Raw genomic sequence first — 23,607 nt, forward strand, 5'->3', positions numbered from 1 at the left:
AAATAAGTGTCTGGGTTTCACTGGCTGCTGTGTTGAATATTTTTAGTGAAAGAATTGACAGGGCTGTGAATCTCGCTGTGAACCTGTGACATTATAATGTAGGTGTTATGCTTGGCATGTTAAATAGTTCGGTGACACCGTTAATCATTTATGATTGACATCTCGACAACTTTAGGAATCTTTGAATTAGAATTTGAGAACAAAATGGTATTCACTGTTTTTTTTATCACTTTCTTAGTTGGAGACTATTCTTAATGGTGTAAAAGCAAATGCCTTTAAAATGTCACTTTATTGATTTTTTTTCTGTAAAATGAACAAGACAACATATACTGTACTCAAGTGATTTTCCCATATGATTCAATCAACAATATCTGATTGTTCACAAATTTGCACTTGAAATCTTCTTTTCTCCTCAATGAATGCTTTAGTTAAAGTTGATGCCATTTGTGTTAAGGGTACCATACTCTTGCACCTAGTAACCACACAAAACACCCTAGCAACCCCATAACACTTTGAACGCCTTATCAATGCCATATCAACCAACCATAACACTCTTGTATTTGTGGTGGCAAGTTTTGCAAGGGCAAACAGTACTCATGTTTTTTTTGTTTCAGAAAATGTAAACATTTACATGTATTCAGTATTTTACATGCTCAAACCCAAAGAGGTTAAAGATTCTCCCCAAAGCAGTTTGAGCAAGTGCATGACAGAAAGCAGACGAACAGTGCAGTCCATTGCACATACTGTTTTAATAGAGACACTGCAGTGCTGATGTTATACTGTACCGCCAAGTGTTTAAAAAAGAGAAGGGAAAACTATGAAGAAAAGACCCACCTATGACTAAATAAATGGTGCAATCTCTTTCCACACATAATTCATTTCCTCTTTTGTCCATCTTCCCCTGTAATGAAACGAAAACCTTTTTTTCTTTCTCGTATTTAGCTAGGCTAAGTTTCATTTACAATTTGTAATAAACGTCTTATCAAATGGCAGGGGGTATTGCATCAGCGCTGCTAACCTCAGTCTTGAGGTTAAATTCAAAGCCGCCTCTGATGTGCACAGTTTACAGAACAATAAACCCAGTACACACACTCTCTTTTTCTTCAGTTTTCCCTTTTTCTTTTGTTTTTTCCCCGTCTCTTTGTCCTTATGCAAGACCTGACAGGAAAACTGTGACAGAGGCCTGAGCACACTATCTATTAATTAGCTCCCCTTTGAGGAGTCTCTCTCTCTCTCTCTCCACACACACACACACACACACACACACACACACACACACACACACACACACACAGTACGACCACAGCTGTCAGCTTCCTTCTCTAATGTCCAACGTCTCTTTTTGTTGCTACTCACCGACTGCAGAAATATGAATGTTGCTGGAGTAAACCGCAGGCACATTTCGAGCTGGGCGAAACAAGGCCTGTGTTTTTATTTACACTTATTTGGCACGGTCCAGGCGTTGATGTGCTGTCAAACAAACAAAGCGTTTCGTTATATAAGAGATGCTGGAGATTCAGGAATTAATTAGAAAAGCAGCATCTGAACTCCCAGGGATTTTCAGTTTGTTCATCAGTCATTTTAACAGTTAATTGCTGTGTGGGAGGGTGTTAATTGGAATTCCTTTATATGATGTGAACTTTGCTTCCCCTTTCTTCCTTTTTAAAGGAAAGCGTAATATTTAATTGGCTTTTGCCTATTGAGAGAGCGAGAGAAGTTTGCAGAATATGAAATATTTCTGCAAAAAATGCATTGAGCACAGAGAACATTTAGGATCATCTTGTGCAAGCACAGAGCAGCTTGTAAATAATTTGTAATTGAAAATAATGATTAAAGCTTAATGTCTTTTATATTAGGTTTTCTGTATCGCAGCTGACATGATCCGATATCCTGCAGGAATACGCTCGGCTCGGTGCTGAATGATCGTAAGGCGGCTTGTACATGAAACGAGGTCAGCCGAGACCTCGCCAATCATGAAGCTGGTGTATCCACCACACAGAAGTCCCTCAAGACATTTCTGATGTGAAATGTAGCGTTCCGCTGCGTGTCTTTCCCTCTGTTGTGCAGACATGTGCAGCGGCCAGCTGCAGGCATTCCAGTGCAGCGGTCGCAGGATCTTCATAAGTGTTCCAACTTGTTGGCAAAGCTTAAAATTGACACTGTTCCTGGAAGACTGTCTGAAGACGCCGTAACGGAGAAGAATGAGAATGTGAGAATTTGATACTCTCTGATGGTTGATACGTAATGTGTACTTACATGCTAGCACTTTATGGGAAATTGAGTGATTTGGACATCTCTTTTCTCTGATTGGCTTTCAACGCAGTGATTTCCCCAAAGGGTACTTATGCTGGTTCTGTGGAGTACGTAAAGATTCTGATTTTGCTTTGATTAAAAAAAAGCTGTGCATATTCTGTACAATGTCTTCTACATACATTTGCAAAACTTGCCCATTACAGAACTGACTGATTAAGAGCGATCACAATTTATTCACCATTATTTTTTTATTTATTTGAATTATTTGTCAATTAATATATATACTTATCATTAATATTAAATCCACTTTAAAAAAATGTATTAGAAACAAATACAAATTACATTTTATTTTTTTATTTATATATATATATATATATATATATATATATATATATATATATATATATATATATATATATATATATATATATATATATATATATATATATATATATATATATATTTATATATATATATTTATATATATATATTTATATATATATTTATATATATATATATATATATATATATATAATATGTATATATATATATTTATTTTATAGATTATTTCTATGTATATATAAAGCATTTAATTAGTCATGATTCATTATTTCAGTAATAATATAAATAATGAATCATGACTAATTTCATGTTATTTTTTTCATTGTCATAATATTGCATATAATTTATTATCATGAATAGTAATGCTAAATTATATACAGTATTATGACATAATGAAATGTTATTTTAATTCATTTATTTTTGTATTTTTCAGTTTATTTTAAGTCATAATACTGCATATAATTTATTATCTTGAATAGTAATGCTAAATTATATACAGTATTATGACTTAAAAGAAACTGAAAAATACAAAAATTAATTAAAATAACAAATCATGACTAATTTCATTTTTTCAGTTCTTCTAACTCATAATTCTGTATATAATTTGGCATTATCATTAATATTAATGCTAAATTGTATAGTTTTGACTTAAAACAAAACAAAAAATATTGAATCATGACCAATTTCATTTATTTGTATAGCTGATTTAATAATACTTAATATAATAATCCAGTATAATATTGACTTATAAGGAACTAAACAAATCATTAGATTCATTTTAAGTTATTTTAATATGTTTATATTTATTTTGTTATTTTTATTTGACTTTAATATAATTAGTGGTAATTCTAAATGGTATCCAGCGAAATAGATTTGAAAAGGAAACGCATCTGAATTGGTGGTGCATAAGACAAAATAAAGTTAGGAAACACAGTGTTTGCTGGACTGATGGCTACTGGGACATTGATATGATAACGGTGGTCTACCAGCGGGTACCAAGTTGTTGTTGTGCGAGTATAAACACAGAATCACTACTGTGCATCTCAGTGAGTGTGTATTCTTGTTTGTCTGCCCATGTGAGTGTGTGTGTTTGCGTGCACCCTTCTGTGACTGTCTACTGTGAGAAAGTGACATTTTTGTAATCCACTTGGATCCCCAGAGGATATTGACTTCTTTTCACTCCCTGCCTAAATGCTGCTTGTTACCTTTCAAAGGAACAGTAGAAAGGAGGAATCGAGAAGAAAAGGTGCAGAAAAGCTCCTTGTAGCCGTGTGCCCATCACTGTTCTACAGCCAGTGGTGATAAACTATGAACAAGGCCCTAAGATCATCCTTTTGGATCCAGATACCTGCTCCGCAATTGTATTTACACTGTGCGTAGACGACTTTTTTTGGTTTCATTCTGTTTGGCAGATGAGAAATTGTTCCAGTTTGGGGGAGAGTGTGTGAACAGGTCTGGCTCTTATATGCTCAGCTCTCTGAGTCTGCCGAGCAAAAGCTTTTATTAAATTTAAAATTCCCATAATGCTGATGGATGTCAATTGGTGGAGGAACAACTTCACACAGCTGATGCTAACTATAGGGCACTGCATTTTTAAGTCCTTCACTTTACGGTTTCATTTTCATTCAGATTTTTTTCCTTTAAAAGAACACACACACTGGTGAATGAGCTCAGAGAGATGAAGCCCGTAAGGTGGAAGTGGAACTGACGCACACCCACACAAGCAGACACACTAACCCTCCTGGCAGGCACTTCCAGTAACGACTGAGCTGAAAAGGAAGGCTCCTGGCAGGCAGGTATCGGGGCATCCACAGGGCAGACTCGCACATAGCTAAAGTGTGGCTGTGAATGGCTGCAAACGGCTGTTAAATGTTTATAGAGTTGCCAGTCGGCCGTGGACCGAGTTCCTCTTGCATGGCGAGTCACGACCCTTAAGATTAAGTAGTGGAAAAACTGCTTTGATTTGTGAGCTGGAGCTTGTGTGAACAGTAAGTTGACCCTCAAACCGAGTGGGCTGCCCTCTTTTAGCAGTTTCTGACCTCTTCCTCCTCAAATTGTATGGGTAGATCAGGTAGAAACATGAGCACTCCACTGCCTCAGAAACTTCCTATTTTTTTTTTTAGCATATACAGTTGCATGGATTCAAACTGGAAAACACTGGCATTGCATTCGCGTTTGTGCTCATTACATATACATGCCTCACTGTCTATTATTGATGGCTTGCATATCTTTAGGGAATTTTTCTTTTGTTTAAACACATACTTCACTAAAGACGTGTCTTATTTTCAGGCTTTTCTAGCCTGTGGCGATCATGTCAACACTCTGTAATGTAAAATGCAAAGATACAATAACTGAGATGTTCTTTGAAAGTGCATACAAGATAAACAAAGCTTGTGCTTAATTAGGATGAATTGATGAATAAAAAAATAAAAAAATCATAGAGCAAACTTTTTAGTGAAATATATTAAATTTTTTTCTAATTTAAACTTAATGCAATTTTACACCAGTTTTTTGATGCATGAACAGCATTAGATTAAAGAAAATAGACTAAATTGTTGTTGTTAATAATAATAATAATAATAATAATAATAATAAAAAATAGTAATAAAAATGTACTACTAATAATAAACTAAAGTTATAAATTAATATTAATGATACTATAATAATAGTGTTACTATTAATAATAATATTTACTATTAATATTATACTAAGTATAATGTTACTACTACTAATAGAAAACATAATACTTATGTAAAACAATGTTTTTTTTTTGCACTGTCATAGTTACAGAATAATTTTTACATATATATATATAAAATATATTTATATATACAGTATATGAGTAGATTAGACACTTTTTTTTTTGTAGTCTCTTCTTTTGAATTCTTGCCTGATCTGTTCAACTAGTTAAACTCTAAAAAGATTCTCATGTTCCGTCCGGGATCTTCCTCTAGTTTGATGATGGTCCTTAACCCTAATGAAATTCCACACATTTTCTACATTCTGATTTGCCCCATTTCTGAACTTTTCCCAGGGTTCTGTCTCCTGGCTGCACCACCATGTGACTGCCCATCGCAGACTGTAATTCCCTTTATTTCCCTTTCAGCTGCTTTGTTCAAAAGGTAACAAACGGTGTAGATGTTAATCCTTGAAAAGTCAGTCTCTGTAAGGGCCACGAGCGTCTCAAAGGCTACCTAAACTTTTGTTCCTCCCTTCCTCCTCTCATGGGAAAGAAGTGAACAAGCACAAAGGATTACAAGCCTTATTTGAGTGGTGTAACATTCGGAAACTAAATTTTTTTAATTGAGCTTTCAGTATGCACTTTCATGGATAAATCCAATGGCTTTTTGACAAACCATGAAAACTTTTGCACACGGGTTTTGTGCGCAAACACACTCTCTCTCACACACACACACACACACACACACGTATCCAGGATCATACATCGACCAATAGTAATGTGGAATGTGTGTTCGCATGGCATGTCATCACGCTAAATGTTAGTCAGTTCAAAGGTGAGAAGCTGTGCTCCATATCCCAACCATGTGCAGACTGGCTAGAACACGATCCCCGGCTTCTCCTCCATCTGCCCGGCCGGTTTCATCTTACACGGGTAAATTACACTCAATCACTGTAATTGCATCCTACACAGCATGTGCCTTTGTGTCAAATTTTCGAGCAGACCCTTCTCTGCCCGCCTTGGGGAAGCAGTTGAAATGATGTCAACGTTCTGGGCTATTTTATGTCTGTTTTGATTAAGCTGAACAAAATCCAAGTGTTTTTCCTGGTTGTTTTCTACATTTAAGGGAAGGAAAAACTTAAGTGCAGCTGGTGGGTGTGCGTTTGTGTGTATAAGGGGGTTTAAGAAAGACCATGTGGAGGAGTTGGTGAATATTTATATGGTTTGCTTATGTGTTATGATAAGTGTCGGTGGTTTGCTATAGTGGTGTGGACGTTTTCAAAAGCAACGTGATAAGCCCCTCTTGATCTGTTAAGGAAATGTTTAAAGTCAATCTAGTTTAAAGTTTAAAAATGTGACTTGTGAAAGAGAATAAAAAAGCAGACCAGTCTTATCACATAGATTTTGTGAGATTTATTTAGCCTATATATAATTATATATAATGTAACACACACACACACACACACATACACACACACACATATATATATACAGTATATAAGGATTTGTAGTTCAATTAGATTTGGTATGCTTCTTTGAATCTTTCAGGACTCATTGTAAAGGACTGATGTTTTACATCATTCTCTCTCCTTCTCAATCCATTTTTCCTGTTATTGCTGGAGCACTGTTACGGCGCCTTATTTTTCGTTGAAAGGCAAGTGGTGTGCGATTGATGAAAAATGAGTGGAGAGAGAAAGCAAGTTCCAGAAGGAGAGAGGGAGAGACAGAGCCGAGAGTTGTTAGAGTTTAAACAATCCTTTTTTGTGACCTGGTTCCTTATTACTCTTCTGGCACCTGCAGTATTTTTCAGTGTTTTGGAAATGTAAACAGACTTAAAATGCCTCCAGATGTTGCCAGCTGTGCTCACCACCACCGCAATATACTGGGAAATGGAGCTTGGGATGTGTGTGTGTGTGTGTGCATGTATGTGTGTGGAAGTTCTGAGGGACAAAAGCATTGTGGGTTTCCAATATCTCTCTTATCATTTATTTTGTGCTTCTGTATGCTCATTGTATATATCTTGTTTGTCATTTTTTTTGCCATTGTGATCAAGACGGAGCAATGCGTCATCTCTGTGTTTTTCAGGCCTGTGAATAGACACATTGTGTCTTTTTCAGTTCAGCACGACCCATTTTGGCTGAATCTACAGTTGGCGAATTAGAAGGCGCCTTTACAATACGTTTAAAATTTGAAAACACAATTAAATGTCGTTGCTGAGGAGATAGAAATATGACAGAAAGCTTCCATAAAAGACATTGACCTTGCAAACCTCCCATTACAATGGAGACACCTTACTTCAAAGAGGTGCTGGGTGTTAAGGAAATGTTAATTGGTTGACACCGAGGGGGAATGGTGCTGTAAATCGCCCAACAATTTGATCCAATCACCGGCAATGAGTGGACCCCCGTGACACCGGTCCCGGCTGTACCTGTGAGCGCTGCAAATATAATTTTAATTTTATTTAGCCTAATTATGACTACGAACAAGTTCAATCTCCATTTCCACGCAAAAAGACCCATATAACCACTTAACTAGGTTTTAATTGTGTGCTCTTGGTGCTTATTTTGTATGTAACAGTTTTATAATAAATACAACTGTAATTCACCCGACAAGCATGAAAGGATTATTTTAATTACTGAGGCAGCTTTGGCCAAAACTGTGTCAGTATTTGGAAACAGGGTGAAGTAAAGTCAGTTTTGCACATGGAATAATACATTTACGCATCAGAGATGTTAAGACCACTATGCATTGTCCTCTGAAAGTAATTAGAGCACTAAAAGCACTAAGATTTTACTTTACTTTGGTCCTGATGATCACATTCGTCCATTCCTAAATCGGAGTGTGTAAGAGAACCACATGCACTGCTCTCAGTAGCCGGAATGTGTTTGATCACGACAAAAAGAACAAAGCGAAGAGTTTATCACCTCTCGCTGCTTTGGAAAGACGTGTTCCTATTATAGAAAATAAATAAGGATTTGTCTCTGCTGGAGCATTGATGAGGATTTTAATTCCCAAGAGCCTTTGAACATGTCCCTGCACTAAGAAATGTTTAGTCATGCCGGTCCATTTAGCCTTTTAATCTCTGCTGAAGTTCTGGGGGTTGAGGGATGTTTCCAGCTCAACAGGTTTTTGAGATCTACTTTTAGAGGTCTCAGGGAAAAGAATTCCCCTTAATTTCCCCCCCCCCTCTTTTGTAGGATTTGTACACGCACGGACAATAAAAAGGCTTCACAGCTTGAAGGGTGACAGCTTCTGAGCCTGTGCCAGTTTTTAACCATCAAGGCCTTCAGATATTCCATATGGATTCTAGATGTTTGCGTTTTGCGTGCAGCATCTGGCATGCCTTTTTTTGTCAGATCTGTTTATTGGTTACATCAAATGTGTAAAAACCCCATTAGAGGATAAGTTTAGGCTAAATCTAAGTCCTCAGACTAAAGGCAAACGGATGTCAAGCAAGATCCTGTGCCTGAAACAAAAACATACCATGTTATCATGATATCTGGTTCTAGAGCTTTCCTTAACCAGTTAGCACTATGCTAATATAATAAGCTAAGCTGTTAGCATGCCAACCGAAGAAAATGCAAAGAAAAGGGAAATGTTTGATTTTTGACAATTTTAGTCATTTAAAAGACATTACTGTGTGTATATATATATATAATTTCTTATTAAACGTCATCTCAACCATTGGCTTTGGTGAGGGATAGGATCTTTGCATGATATCATGCAATTATGTTTTGTAAAAGTGGGTTAACAGGCTAATCTTGAGCCTAAATGTTATGTCACAAAAAAGCAAATCAGCAGTTCACTTTGCAGATATGCCTAGCAACCGGCGTGAGAAATTTTTGCAAAGTTTTTCCTCACAGCTTTGGCCATGTCTTGTTTGCAGTCTTGGAATATAGGAACTCCGATTTTGTCCCACATGCCAGACACAATTCACAGCGAAACGACTGATTCCGAAACCAACCAATATCGTGGCTGCGGCAGTGGGTGTAAAACCAGACGTCTACAAAAACTTTAAATCGTACATCATCCCACTTCATCACAAGGCCTTGATGCAATGAGTTGTCTTTTCGTCTTTGAGGTGAAGTGTCAAATTCAAGAGATGCGAGGTAATGACAAAAAAAAAGAAGAAGCTTTTAAACATGTAGTCTTAAACTTGGGGAGAGAAAAAAAAATGCATGCTGGAATTTGGGTGATTGAAGAGCGAGAGAAAGAGAGAGAAACAGAGGTGCCTGGGACAAAAGCGGTATTGTATCATTTAAATGACTTCTGAACTGAAAGCTTTAAAACTTCTCCAGAGGGCTAGGTCCATAAAACAGAGAAACAGGGGTTGGCAGGCCCGCACCTAGACGCTTCCAGGAAAAGGAGATGTAAAAATCAATTTGCCGTGAAAAAGGTAAACAATCGGAAATGACAAATATGCAGGTTTTTTCCATTCCTTTATTTTCGAAGGTATTAAAAAAGCAGAGGAGAAAGAGAAGTTAGAGTCAGAAGTGTCTGGTGAAAGATAGCAGATGGCGTTTGCCTCCTCACCCCCCTGGACCCCCACCCTTTTCCCGGCCCGGGCTGTCTTGATAATTCCAAGCTGTGATTTTTTTTTTTTTTTTTTTTTTTTTTTTTTTTTGAACCATGAAATCGTTTAAAGCTACGCAGACGGATCTTAAAAGTTCTACCAGTAGCGGGAGTAGTAATTATTTTATTTTATTCAACAGTAGAGATATGATACATGGTGAATAACTGTGATATGCAGGAATGTCAGCAACAGGTGGGTGCCATTGTGGAGGAAACGATTGCAATAACTCAAAGAAGCACCACAGATTGTCTTCGAATAAAACAGTCAAGGCCCCAGATGCTCCGGAATGTGTTTTGTTGAAACAAGGAAGAGAAATCAATGTGCTTTAATTGTCTTTTAAAAGCATTGTCTTTTCCTTTCTTTCTTTCTCTTTCAGACCCCCAGCACCCCACCCCCACCCCCAGCTCCGCTTGTACCTTTTAGCCCGAGTGTCTAGTTTGATGTTGGCTTTGTGCTGGCGCTCACCTCCTCCTGACTAAGGGCGTTAGCTCTGCCTGGCTGCCCCTGGGCTCGGGCTTGGGGGCTCTGAACCAGACTAGCAGCCTTTCTGAATCAGTCATGCGAGTTCTCCAATTAAAGCCAAAGGAATGAATATGCCTCTTACACGTCCAGTCTATCCACCGCTATCATTACAGAACCGCTTCTCTAAAGATGGCCTTTCAAGTGCGCTTGGTGTCAGAAGTAAGGAGATTGGAATGAGCCCTTTTAGTATGCACTTCATTAGAGTGATATTGCCCGAGGTTCGATTGGAGATGGAAGCTTTTTTCCATTTAAAAAAAAAAAAAAGGCCTCGAAGTTCCTCCACCCAACGTTTTGGGCCTGTGTTTTGAGACACAGATGAAATGAGGTGTAAATGCAGATGTTTTCGCAGTCCAACGCCAGCTTAGCAGACTGATAATATGGACATTGTGAATTCCTTTGTTGCGAGACGTTTCGTTTTTTTCTGTGTATGTCATGATTTTTGTCTTAAGAAACATAATCCTCTTTTCATTTTTCCCCTCCGCCTCCCTTGTTGAAAAGAAATAGAACTCTTTAAAAACTCCCTCGGGAAACAAAAAAAAAGGGGGGGGGGAGAAAAAAAAAAGATTGGGAAAAAAAATAACAAAACCATTTTCCAGGTCCTAATTAGCCTGTTTTTCTCCCTCTAGATATTCTTTATTTCTTCTCCTTCACTCTGCTTTTCTCTCCTTCCCATTCCCTCAGCATTTATTCTCCCCGCGTAATTGAACTTGTCCACGTATCCTTCTCTGGAGAAGGACAAAGAGGCTAGTCTTACAGTATGAGTACAGAACCGGGAGAGAGATATAACGAGATAATGCCATAAAATCCATTTTTCTTTCCCTTAAATCTCGCCATAGTGGCCTGTCAGCACCTGTAAGCGGAGACTTGTAAAACGAAGAGGACGAAACTTGATCATCAGGGCGATTACGGTAGCGTACCGTTTGCATGCTGTTCATTAGAGTTGCTCTCACTCTCCGCTCGCCGCCCAAGCTGTTAATATCTGCTTGACTTTTAAATGCCACAACAAGCTGACTCATGATTATGATGGCCAGACTCACTCTGGCCCGTGTTTTATTTTTCTTATGGCGAGGCAGATAAACAGTTAGCGCAACTAGGCATTGTGCACACACACATCGCAGCATGCAAACCATTAATTCATAATGAGATAATCATGTGGAGGGAAACATTCGGTAGCATAATATTTAGACAGACACAACACAAACTACACAAAGCGAGGCAGCCCAGACTCTATCTCCCCTTCTCCCCTGTGGTTTCTTTTTTTTTTTTTTTTTTTTTTTTTTACAATTATTTTTATATACATAATCTTTGTGAGTAAGCCAAAACTAGCACAGATGGGCAAGTTTAGGACGTATTGCTCGTTTATTTGGTTTGTCCATTTAGTTGGTCTAGTGGTCCTCAACTGGTTTTGCTTCAGGAAATTTAGTGAGCGACCCAATGCTATACCAAAATTGTTTACTGTGCAAAAAAAGAAATATGTCAAATTTGACATCTGTATAATTTGAGTAGCTTCTATTAAATGTTTAGTTATAAAAAGTTAAGAAACCCTTTTTATTTACTTATCCATACTCGCCAATTGAGAACCATTGCACTATACATAATACTCAAAACTCCAGTCTCTTGTGCATCAGAAACATTATGGCACTTGGTCAAATTTGTCTTATCGAATAGAACTTGCCAGTTTTTCACTCAAGTCTTTCTCCAATTTGTTTTCTCTTCAAATGAACCAAGGCTAAAATGGTTCTCTCCCCCCCTCCCTCTCTCCCTCTCTCCCAACTTCTGGCTGGAGGGCTGTATTAAAATTGGCACTTTGAATACCCACAGTTCTCTTTGTGCCATATTACAGTGATTGGCACTGTAACACACTCATGTTTTGGGTCTGGGAAGACTAGCAGTATGCACTTTCACATTGTGTCGAGATGATTTATTTATTTATTTGTGATGGGCATTTGGTTATTATAATTTAGGTTATTGAAATGACATATTTGACTCTTACACTGTAAGACGTGAAAATGTGTTCTACCTGATCTGACACTTGAAAAATGATTTTAATGCTTTAACCTAATGTAGTCAGTTTGATTGAGCCATATTAAATAATCTTTTTCATTTAGCAGTTACCACATGTTAGCACATTTTAGGTTAACTGACAATTTAGCGTATGGCATAGTGTTTATATTGTAGTCAGCAATGAATTTATTAAAGCTAATGAAATAATTATAGAGTTGTATTTGTCAAATATTATAAGAATCATCCATCCATCAATTTTACAAATATATGTGCTGAATTTAAAAGTATAAAGTCTCATGATGGTTTTGTTCCAAACACAGCTTAGTGAACTCTAAACTAGGCTAGGAACAACTTTAAACAACCTAGACAGAACTTTAAAACATGCATTCAAATACTTTAACCTTGAAATCTCCCCTCGCAAATGTGGCAGTACTCTTTTTTTCATCTTTTAAATGTTTGAGTGTTTGATAGTTTGAGGTCTATAGCAGAAACCACTTGGGAATTAATGTCATTCATATGCCCTGCGGAAATTACTTTTGAAATGCATATAATCTAAAACATGCAAATGAGGCTGACTTTATGCACCCTGTTTAATATGAATTATCATTTTCTGAATACCTATTATTACTGCGTACATTTCTCCAATTATATTGTTCTTTTTTTGTCACTTCTGCGCTCTCGCACACACACGCATGCTCACCCCCAAAAGTGTGACACGCTAGAGAGAGAGAGAGAGAGAGAGAGAGAGAGAGAGAGAGAGAGAGAAAGCGACTGCCCTGGTGTAGCGTGTATATTTCTTCTGGAATTTTCTTCCAGTATTTTAATGACGTGTAATAAGGCTGATAATGACACAAAGGCAGCTACTCTTGTTCCGTAGAGAGGAATGGAAAATGAACAAGGTGAAAAGGCGACATGTCACGTACTGATTTTAAAATCATCCTCGCTGAAATTGAATCGGGACACGAGCTGCTGTTTTCATAGCGGAAAAAACACTTCACGCTGGATATAAAGACAAGTTAGTGAGAGCAAGCATAATTCATGAATATTGAATAAATGCAGTGAAAAATTTATGTAATATTAAAGCGAACTCTGCATGTTTAGTTTCTTCCCTGATTCTACACGGGTTCTGACACCTCATAACAATGACTACAGTTAAGCAATTAATGTTCTTGTCTATGAAACGGGTGTACAGTATGTGCACTTTTTTTTTTTTTTTTTTTTTTGGTTGGGGGGCTGAGACATTAATTGAAGGCATCCATTTTCAAACGAATTACCTCTCTAATTTATTTATATTACATTATGAATTATTCTATTGGTATTATTATGATCAAATTAGTAATGCTTTTCTACTGTTCGTTCTAGTGATATCAATTTGCATTCAAGTCACTTTAACAAAGATTTTCCTTTCTGTGCTAAATAATAAAACAGACGTTTTTTAATGCAATCAGCACTGCTGAAGATGGAATTAATATTTTAGCTTTTACTCTTGGTGAGAACTTTATTAGGCAGTGCAACTACTGGAGAATAAAACATGGAAATGTCTGGCCATTGAACGCTCTCGGTTACTAGTTATAAACAGTGGTGGTTTTTCCCCAGAAATCAAGGGACCAAAAAAAAAGTGTGTATGTGTTTGAATGTCTTTAGTCATGGAGCCATTTTCAAGATGGTGTGGAGTTATTGCTTATGAGATGCCTTGGACCAAGTTCAGAAGTACTAAAATTCAATTAATTTGAAAAAAGGACATGCTATCATTTTTCCACATGCCTCCTTCTAAAGTGTTGTTTTTTTATTATGGAGTTATAAAATTTTATTTGATTATACCCACTCTGATCCAATCAATTAATTAACTCAGAAATCCAGAGTGCCAGTCATGAAAGCAGATGTATAAAATTATATCATGTCCACTTTGAACTTATTAAAACATCACTTTGCCCCACCGTCTCGTTTAAAGTCTTAAGTTAGTCGTATTTCAGTCGTATTTTTTAAAAAATTTTGTGTGTGGAAAAAGTTTCATTTTAACTTTTAATTGTTTTTTAATATTGTGAGAATAGTTAAATGACAAACAGACAATTTTTTTTGCTAAAACTATTAAATTGTATTGTTAAACAATTACATTTTAAAATATTTTATAATTCATATTTTTTAAGAATTAGTGATTTGATATTCTGATTGGTTGCCATTTATGTTTTTGTTTATTGAAATTTTATTCCACTTTTCTTCTCCTGTCTGTTCCATGCTATCAGTGGTGAGGCATCCTTACTTTGCTGAGTTGACATGGAGCAAAAACATGAACTGGCTTCACTCCAGATTTTCCTGTTCCCACTGTCTTTTTTTCTTAATCTAGATCAGCTAACTCTCAAACTCTGCCACCATCTTCCCTCTCTCACTGTAATCTCAGATGCTGTTCATTTAAACTTTATCATGCAAATGAAGGTCATGTTCATAAAGCAGATTTTGCATCCGGGTGCATTTAGGCAGTTGTTGGATTGCTTGTTCGTCAAAGCCATAACGTTCCACCTCTGTTCCACCATGTTAAATAAAATTTTGGATATTAGTGCCTCAGGCGTTTTTGAGATGGCCCTTGCCCCATCACTAGCCTCTTAAACCATTGTAGGAAATGAGAAATGGCTTTATTCATTTTGATGATCACAGGAAAATAACCACATATTAACATGACCCACAGGCCCCTGCCCACCTCTCCCTATAAAGAGCCACACAATACATGATCCTTACAGATATCTGTCTGTCTGTCGTGCTGGCTGTTTGTCGTTCTGTCTGTCTGTCGTTCATTCCATCTATCTGAAGTACTCTTTCATCGACACTAAAGGATCAAGAATGATGTTGGTAAAAAAAAAAAAAAAACTGGATAAAATACACATTTTAAATGAATAAATCCAACATTTGATGGAAAACAAACACTTTTATAACAAAGACCATGTAATTGCCACTATAACCAGCAGGCAGGGGAGCACGTATTTGCTCATATTAGCCATTTCCACTCCCTAATATAGTTTTCCCCACACACGTTTTGCTTTTGAATTTATATTTAGACATTATAAAACCGCTATGTTTTAAAAAAAATCATTTTTATATCATTTTAAATCAAATTTATATTCACTGAAGCTGTCAGTCAGTTCAGCGTAAGTTCACTGATTTCGGCACACTTACGAAAACTCCCATTTTAATCAATGAAAAGTCCACAATAAATCTCTTAATTTATAATGCATTACACTTTGTTTGTTGTTAGGGTAAGGTTTGTGAGCATGTAGGACTTAAACTAGCACTAAACAGAAACTCCTTCAGCGTTTTGAGGCATTTTAAACACCTCTGATTGGCCATTACTTTCAACAGACATGCCTGTGATTGGCTACAATATGCTCAACGCTGAAAAATCACATTGTAAATGGACATATTTGCAGTGACCCATGCACCAGGCTGGGGTGATGCTGGGGCGATTAACATCATTCCTAGCATGCCTATTTTGCGTACCCCTGCATGCTCATACCCCTGGTTGGGAATCACTGGTTTAAGTGGATGAAAATGTGTGTGTTCAATGGCTGACAAATGGGCCGTTTGTGAAAGCCCAGCACCTATTCCAAATATTTGCCATGATCTGATGGTGAGGAGGCCTCGTATAGAAATCTCCAGTCTCTTAAACATCAAGGGCAGGATGGAAAATCACTTACTTTTGGCCAAAAAGAAAAAAGGCAGAGGGTAGTAGTAGTGTCAGGGGGAGTAAATGTTTGCCCCGTCACACAGACACACAAAAGCGATCTCATCGGTCGGGAATGCTGGTGGTGTTTACCGAATGCAACGAAACCCACCTGATTAAAGCTAATCTTTATGGGCTCGACAAACAGGACTTTGCCTCCTTCTACATCAGGTGCGCGTCACAGCAGGAACACATCAGATCGCCATATGGTACATTAGATATTTTATGAATCTAATTGCCTCCCCCACATGGTTTTTTTCTTTTTTTTTTCTGATTGTCTCTTCTGTTTTATTTGGCCTCGTTTTCTTTCCCCCGTGAGAATCTTTCTTACTTTACTTTCATATCGGCATGTCCTTGATAATTGAATTGTCCTTTAAGTGCCTCTGATTTTTGAGACAGTCAGCGGGTAAGCAATTCCTTAATTGTCATCTGCCATAGTTTAGATTGAAGGGAAAAAGGAAAACCTCAGCTAAAAAAAAAAACTGCGTTTGAAATTAGGACACCAACTCCGAAGCCCGTTGAAAATTATCACAAGATCAAAGTTGTGACATTAGCCTCATGAACGCAGATCATTCCGTTCATTTCATTTTCTTTTTCCACGCTCCCATTTATTTCTGTGCCCCTTGTCTCAGCCTGTGCCGTAGGGAAATGAATTGGTTATTTTTGGCCATTGGTGGTCCTAAGCTTTTGCAATAATAGCTAAGGGTTTCGGTTGTGACAGTAAAAGCAGTCTAGTCCCCAATAAACCAGCAACCATTTCAAATGTTTACCTTCACTGCTATTTAAATCAGCATGGCTGGAATGCACATGCACTCAAATGTTTCTTTTAGATGTTAATTTTTCTTTGAGGCCAAGAAATGAGCAGATAAAGTCTATCTATCGCACCTGTACAGGCTGGAACTGTTCCATGCGATCACAAGAGGAGGCTGTTGAGTTCAACTGGATCTGTAGCTCATGTAGCTATACTGAACAAAATCACCATCTTTCCTCAAGATCTGAGAATGAGGGCAAAACACAAAAAAGTGCATCATCTTTACAGGGCAATTATGAGTTTACAGAGACTTTGTATGTATTTGATTACCTGGTATTTAGAAGATATCTTTTATCCTAGAAGATGTGCAGTACACTAATTGCAGGGATCTGCTTGGAGCAATTGAGGCAGCTGTATTTTGCCTAAGTGTGTCCTTTACCTGGGATTGATCCAGGTAACCATGTCTGGTCAATCAGGAGGTAACACTGATTCCTTTAAAGTCAACATGAAAAACGTTAAAACCATGTTTACTTTATTAATACTGTATATGTTCCTGGTTTTATTGTACTTAATTCCTTAGTGCATGTTATTGCAAAGAAAACATTTGGCTTTACAACTTTACTTTTCGGCTGTTAGAGTTACCTTATCTTATTTTTAACTTATTTTCTAAACATGACTATTTAGGTTTTTTTTTTTTTTTTTTTTTTAAATCTATTGCCAGTGAGTTATTTTAGTGCTTCACCTCAAAATGATTTTAGTTGGTTGCAAGCATTTCTAATTTATACAATTTATTTTTTTCATCTAATCTATTTTTTTTGTTTAACTATATTGCAATTAACATGTTTTTAATCATTTTAGTTTTAATTGTAGTCATCAATAATAATCGTAGTTACTAATTTGTATGAAAAATGCAACTTCCTAAAATACAGTTTCTCATGAGATTTGGGTTGTTTTCACCCCATTTTGGTATAAATTGCCCTCTTTTCAAGATTCAGTCGATTCCTGGTGGATAATATAATAAAAAAAAAGAATAAATGCAAGTTAAAAAAAAAAGTTTCAACCATTGTTTTCTCATTAAATATCCTGTTTCACTCCAAAATGTCACATTATGTCAGTAAAATGGTTTGCGGACGCCATTTCATGTTGAATTTAAAGGCCTGGGGTGAGTGAGTGTGTAAGTGGGTGGCAACGTGAAGGGATTCTGTCATAATGCCAAGTGGAGCAGTGTGCCACTTCCACGGAGAGAAACCGCGCTGGAGTGGAGTGGAGAACAGCTTCGCTCATAAAAAGGGAATGCATAAGTGCTCGGCTAAGCAGTCTTCAAACGAGGGTCTCTTCTTTACTGTCAGGATATTCCAGTGCGCCGTACCCCTCGGGAGGAGCGGGTAGTTGATCCCTTTGAAGTGGCCGGTGCTGGGCCAAGGTTAAAACTGCTAAGAGACACAGCAATTCAGACTTTCCTTTATTATTCTATCAAGAACACTTATTTGTTTCTGAACCTTTCTTGTGGGGACTTACTTTAGGTACCCTGCTCATTACATCTTTCTCACTCTCACGCTCTCTCTCAGCCCTGGGTCTTCCTGCTATCTGTCTTCACGGCAGACAGTGACAGACTTCCCCTGGGCCCGGCCTTTTAGTTGATGTAGTCATACCTGCCCCCCTCCCTCTCACCACCAACACCACCAACCATACGTCTAGGGAAGACAAATCTAGAGGAAGAGCCGCAAGCTGTGTGTTCTAATCACTGGGACACACACACACACACCTGCCCTCTGCCCCATGGGCTAGCAGTTGGAGTTGCTAACACAAATACACCCTATCCTTCCGTAGACCGCGTTCCTGAATGTTTGTGTCCCGAGAGCAGTTCTTCCTGATGAGGCAAATAAATAAACACAATGAACGCGTGTTTGTTTCAGAAACAGCTTTTTTTGTTCAGGCTTGAATTAAGAGTTTTAACCCATATTTTATAAAGTCTGGATGTCCTTGTAAAAGTATCTTACCTAGTGAGCTACCCTGCTCCCATCTGCTTACATTGGCTGCTATGCAACTGCTGATTTGAAACACTCTTAGCATTTTGCTAAGCTACCAGTGAGATACTTTTATACTGCATGTAAAAATAAATAGTACACAAGTATTTTTAATTACACTTACACTTTTTAATAGACACTTCTCAGTATTGAATGATATATAAGTTTTAGTAGTTTTTATAATAAATGTTATTTTACTTCTCTGCCATTTTTAATTTTTTTTTCACCTGAGCCTTACGTTTAATGCATATGACACTTGTTCAAAAGAACTTGCATAGCATTTTTTTTTTTTTTTTTTGCTTGTTTTAGTGTTTAAAAAAAATGTATATGCACTTATAAAACTTATATATGCACAAAAAATAATAAACACTTTTCACTTTTTCCCCACTGAGCTTCATATTTCATGAGCAACTTTCTTATACATTTAAATTTTATTTGATGTATTTTTTTTACATTTTTAAAATGTATTTATTTATTAGTTTGTGCATTCTCTGTAATGCGACTACGCTCTACTGTTTGAGCTGCATTAGCTGGTCGTAATGGCATTATGGGCCAAAATGAGGTATCTAAGTAAACTGCGTGATTAAAAACAAGCCTTGTGTTGAACCTATGGTGTCTTAAAATGTTCCTTTTATAGGCAGCTCACTAGATTTTGGAACAGAGCAAGTTGTTACGTGTGCTCAGGTGGACTTTGTGTTGCTCAATCATATTTGGTGACAAACAGAGGCGGCGCTCTCCTGACGAAGCGTTCGCTTCTCTGCGGGACTGTTGTTTTAGTAGCCTGAGGGAGAAGACATGAGATGTGCTGGCACAACTGTGGCTGTCTCCACTAATCATGTTGGCTGCTTCTTTGTTTTATTAATAAGAGCATTCCTGCAAGCTGATGCAAGGCTCTAGAAACAGCCTTTGTGGGATTTATATAAATAGACCTGTATAAGGCTTAACATGATAAAGAGTTATTAATCTGGTTACCTGCTGAAAAACTACTGAGACTGGTGTCTGTGTGTGCTGGCGTGTGCGTAACGTGCAGAAAGAGCTCTTCCACAGGTGCAAAGGAAGACAAATAAAGCTAACAGCCCTGCTGAAAAATGCGAAACGGTTCCGCATGTGCCTTGAAGAGTTCCTATATAAAGAAGAGGACAGGAAAGATGGAGTAAATGAATGAGTCGGTGATAAAAAAAAAGTGGGAAAGGACTGGCAGAATAAAGCGGTATTCCATTTTTATAAATATTGTCAAAGTTGTCATCTTGTATTACGTCCGTTTTATTTTCTTTTTAGATCTGGGTAATGCTCTTTGTAGTTAAATGGAGCTCTGGTGTGTGCCGGAGAGCTGAAGTTGCAAATTTAAACCAGTCTGTCGGCATTGCCAAGAGAGTTACGGCTTGAATCCTTGCATTATTTCAACTATTGCTTCTTAAACAGTCCTTTTCACTGCAAAGGAAAATCTTTAGCCCGGTTTAATGTTTGCCATATTTTCTTTCACTGAGAACTAAACAAGAGGGAAAAAAGCAAAACATGTGTAAAATGAAATTTCAGGTATCACAGTCAATTATCCGTTATAGAGCTTTCAATGTTTTAGAGGCCAGTAATAAGCTTTTATGTGAAGGATTTGAAATGTACTCATTTTCATCTGAAATAATAAAGACTGATTCCATTAGCTGGCGCTGTACGGACCATCTCGACATGGTGCTGGCCGTTTACCATCTTCATTCTGGTGAAATGATCCAGGCTGGAAGTACTGAATTCAGAAGGCATTAGTGGGGCTTGTGTTTTGGAGTCGGACCGGAACGATGAGCCCGATCCGCAGTCTGGGGGCTGCAGATGTGCTGATCTGGGATCAGCCGTCTGGATCTGACAGCCTCAATCCTCTTCAAAGCCCTCGGCACGCCAACCGGGCCATGAAAGACTGTAAAAGCAGGTATTCAGGTTCAGAGGTACATTGAGATCCACTTCAGTGAATCTGTGCTTCATGCACTGAGCCTGTCATCATTTGGATGTTTACAGATTGACTTCAAAAATATGTATTACTATGTTTACTACTTTTTTTTAGCTTAAAAAAAAACATTAAAGTGTTATTCAATATGCAAATTTTTAATTTATGATTTAAAATAATTTTTTATAAATTTTATTGATATTTTTAACTTGAAAAATATATTTAAACTTTTTGGGAAATTATGATTAAGATTTACAAAAATACATCACAATTTTATTCAATACACATGTTTTTAATTTATGAATGAAAATTTAGACCTTTAGTAATATCATGTGGTGTGAGTCCCCAAAACGTAATAAATATATCTAAAAATATATTTAGTGTTTTTGATTTAATGATTAAGATCTGTATGTATTCAAGGTGTAAGGAAATATTTTATTACTTTTACTTTTTTTAAAGAACTGTATGTTTTAAACTAGATTTTTCCCTTTCTTTTTCATGGACACTCGGTAACACTTTACAATAAGGTTTCATTTGTTAACATTAGTTAATGTATTAACTAATATGAACTAACTATGAGCAATACATTTGTTACTGTGTTTGTTAATATTTGCTAACGTTAGTTAATAAAATGTTAATAAATACAACTTTTGATTTTAATTTTGTAAAGTGTTACGCTCTTATTGACTCATCTGCTTTTGTTGCATGGAAAGTATAAACGGCTGTCAAGTTCATTTAGGCAGGAACACCTTATGCTTTGTCTATGTTAATACCATTGACGTCTTTAGCAAACTGTTCCCTAAACAATAAAAAAAGCGTGCTGGGAAAAGACAATCTACCTTTCACCTCTGACCCTGTCGTAGTACTGGAAGCTTTTAGTCCCCGCTGGGCTTGCTATTTTTTGAGAGGGTGTGAAGTGACGGCCCACCTGTATGAGATTTACCCAGGAGACCTCCGCCCCTTGGCCTACCTGGCTCAGACGGCGTCTTTTCAACCCTGCTCTCTCGGAATCCTCTGTTCCCGTGCCAGCCGCCGACTCCGACCCTGAGCACAGGAACGGAACTGCAGCTGCCTCGGGGGTAGACGGAGAAGAGAGAGGGAGAAAGGAGAATCTTTGCTTCGGGGAGGATGGGATTTTGGTCACGAATGAGACAAACTGGTTTGTTTCGCCATCTCTTCGTTTCCTGGCCTTGTTTGTTTTTGCGTTACTTCCTTTTTAATATGGATGAGGGGAAAAAAATCAGCAGCTTTCACTTTTTACTGCTAATGTGCACTTCTGGAGCCGAATCGGAATTCAGGGACGTGTTTATCCCCGCGTTGCTCTCTTACCTTAGCAACTCTCAGCATCAGCAATATAAACAGCTCTTAACAGGCAGTCACAGAAGTTCCCATGATCCCTTGTTGCAGTCTCAGTACTTGCAGAAACAGGATAGAGAATGAATCACCACCCCCTCCACCCTTTCTTGTAAGTGCCAAAGAAAATCTGCTGATATTAGAACATAAAAAAGAGAAAACCTCAGTGCATAGCCAGTGCATTGCGTTACCATACCGCGAAGACGCTGGTCCTGGGATTTTAGTTTTATCTGTTGCGAGGTTTTTTTTTTTTTTTTTTTTGTGTGTTTTTGTCCCTGAAGCAAAGGCAAGTTTGGTCCCATTTCTCTTCCGTCCCAATTAAAAGGCAAACGTTCCTTTTTTTGTGCATTGCCCTCCCCCAAATACACATTTTATCTCTTCGATCTGAAGAACGCCCACCCTCTCTGTATCCCTCACTCCCCCGTAAAAGAAAAATGCATTTTCCTCTGTTCTCACAGGTCAAAGTTCAGCCAGAGGGGCTTCGGGGGCTAAACATGATGCGGCAAGCCTCAACATTGGCGGCTCAGATGAGCCTGCCAAAAACAATTACAAGACGCTGCAAACTTCTGTCTCACAGCCGTAATCAAAGGTTCCCTGTGCAGATTTATTGGGCTGCTTTATTTACGACCTTCCATTATAGCGGCAATATACACCCATTACGGGATATGACAAGGCTTCATGCTTGCTTACACCTCGGGCTGGTTAATATGGCAGTGATGCACTCGCTCAGCAGCTGCTCGTTCCTTCAAGCTCTCCGATGCAACAAGTCTTGCATCTCTCAAACAATGGGTTTCTTGCATGAAATTATGAAACAGGGGTTAGTCATGATGAAAAGTTGACGACGTGGGTTTTGAAAGCTGTTGTTGGGGTTTTGGTATTGTCCCCTACATGTCACATCCGAGTGATATAGATGGTCTGGGTTGATGTAAATTAACCACACGTGGTTCCTCTTGGCTCCATAGGCAATAAAACTACCCACATCTTTGGTTTGCGTCCCCCATGATACAAGACATGCCTGCATCCTCTTCAGTCATGCGAGTTTCGCGTGACTGCCTCAGTTGACAGCTTTGAATGAAGTATACAACTCCTCAACCAGGTGCATTTAAGTGATTCCAACTGTGAACTTGTTGGACCCATAAAAGCACCCTCGAGTTTCCAAAACGTCCCAATGTACAGTAGATCTGGGTGTGGAAGCCGGTAAAGAGTCTTCTATATCTCTGTCTTAGTGGTCTTCAGCTGTTGTTGTGGCGAGCTTTACTGTACAGCACGTACTGCATGTGTAGATAGTACCATTCCCACAGCAATCACAATGCTCCATGTTGATGATTTTTATGTTTTTTATGTTTTTATCTTGCTTTTCTAAGCAGGTCAAATGGCCAAGGTTAAATAAAGCAAGCAAATTTAGTAAAAACAAGTTAAATGTGTTCCATGTTTCATATGGTTTTGGAATATATTTA

At 37.7% G+C, this 23,607-nt stretch overlaps 1 protein-coding gene across 1 annotated transcript in view; it reads left to right on the top strand.

Moving 5' to 3' along the window:
* foxp4 (forkhead box P4) overlaps window positions 1-23,607 on the top strand; it is a 125,086-nt gene that overhangs the window by 16,847 nt on the left and 84,632 nt on the right.

The sequence above is a fragment of the Scardinius erythrophthalmus genome (assembly GCF_964197995.2).
Source record: "Scardinius erythrophthalmus genome assembly, chromosome: 25".
NCBI classification, from domain to species: domain Eukaryota; kingdom Metazoa; phylum Chordata; class Actinopteri; order Cypriniformes; family Leuciscidae; genus Scardinius; species Scardinius erythrophthalmus.